This window comes from Wolffia australiana, chromosome 16 (genome assembly GCF_029677425.1).
Source record: "Wolffia australiana isolate 7733 chromosome 16, ASM2967742v1".
Lineage (NCBI taxonomy): Eukaryota > Viridiplantae > Streptophyta > Magnoliopsida > Alismatales > Araceae > Wolffia > Wolffia australiana.
The window spans coordinates 5,371,105-5,372,387 of NC_135850.1; the positions used below are offsets into that span (position 1 = coordinate 5,371,105).

At 39.3% G+C, this 1,283-nt stretch overlaps 1 non-coding gene across 1 annotated transcript; it reads left to right on the forward strand.

Moving 5' to 3' along the window:
• Positions 1-244: 244 nt before the first annotated feature.
• On the forward strand, positions 245-353 carry LOC144714081 (small nucleolar RNA R71). The gene has a single exon (XR_013584237.1). It is a non-coding gene; the product is annotated as a small nucleolar RNA R71 (small nucleolar RNA).
• Positions 354-1,283: the final 930 nt, after the last annotated feature.

The window sequence follows — 1,283 nt, forward strand, 5'->3', positions numbered from 1 at the left end:
GCCCGCTTGTAGCTCTCCCTCCTTGGCGTTAACCTGCAGAACTCTTGCTCTTTTTGGCTGCAGGTTTCTCCCATTCTGATTGGCCCCAATCTCCTGCAAGTCAGTTTCTGCAACTCTCTCCAAAATATCGAAAACTTCATCCTCATATGCGGTATAAAACGTTCCACCCGTAGCGAAATTTACTTTGGTTTTCATAAAATCAGAGAGAGATTCATAAAATATTTGGGCTAGTTGACATTGCTCAATGCCATGGTGAGGACATTTCCTCAACAAATCATTGAATCTCTCCCATGACTCACTAAAGGCTTCTCCGTCATGAGGATGGAAATTGTGAATTTCTCTTCTATAAAAATTCGTTTTGGAGAGAGGGTAAAATTTCTGCAGAAATTTTCCTTGCATCTCTTCCCAAGAATTAAAAGTGATTCCTAGATTACGATACCATGCAAACACTTTATCTTTAAGAGTTAGAGGAAAATATTTCATTTTTAACATCTCTGTAGATATTCCCGGAACATTTTGAGAGGAGCATCTAATATGAAAATCCTCAAGGAATTCTAAGGGATTCTGTGCAGGTAATCCGTTAAATTCAGGTAGAGAATTGATCAATGCATTATCGTATCGAAACAAGATACCTTCACCGATGTTCAGATTTACATCGGTTTGTCGTAAGCTTCCGGACGGTGTAGACCTATCCAACATAGTTCTTCTCCTTTCATTCTGCTGATGTATCTCTTCAGCCATATTTCTCTGCTGAATTTCTGGTTCTATGACTATAGAATCCGGGGTGGCGTCTCTACTAATTTTTTCTGCACACTTCTCACCAGCTCCTGAGCGTGTAACTACCATATATTGTCAGCACAAATGTTAGCAGAACAATGAGCTGAGGATTTTTAAGTCCTGCAGCTTAAGGAGAATCAAGAAAAGATTACTTAACAATTAAAAAAAAAACTTCCTACTGTAATACCGTGCTCCCCGGCAACGACGCCAGTTGATAAACTCAATTTTTGGGGTGTTTTTTACTGGTTATTTAGCAGTTAATACGTGTGAGGATTGAGCTTATACAACGAAATTTATAACCTCACAGCTTAGGGTGAGTGAGGGTCGATCCACAGGGAGACGACAAAAAATAGCAGAAGAATTCTTTCTATCAAATCAGTTCTTTTAGATCTCAATACTCAACTATAAACTCTGGTAAACGATCTTCAGTACAAACGACAGAGCTTTGTTTAAAAGTCTCGGTGCAGCAAATCTTCAGTAAGGCTTTCCTTCGAGGATTTTGCCCT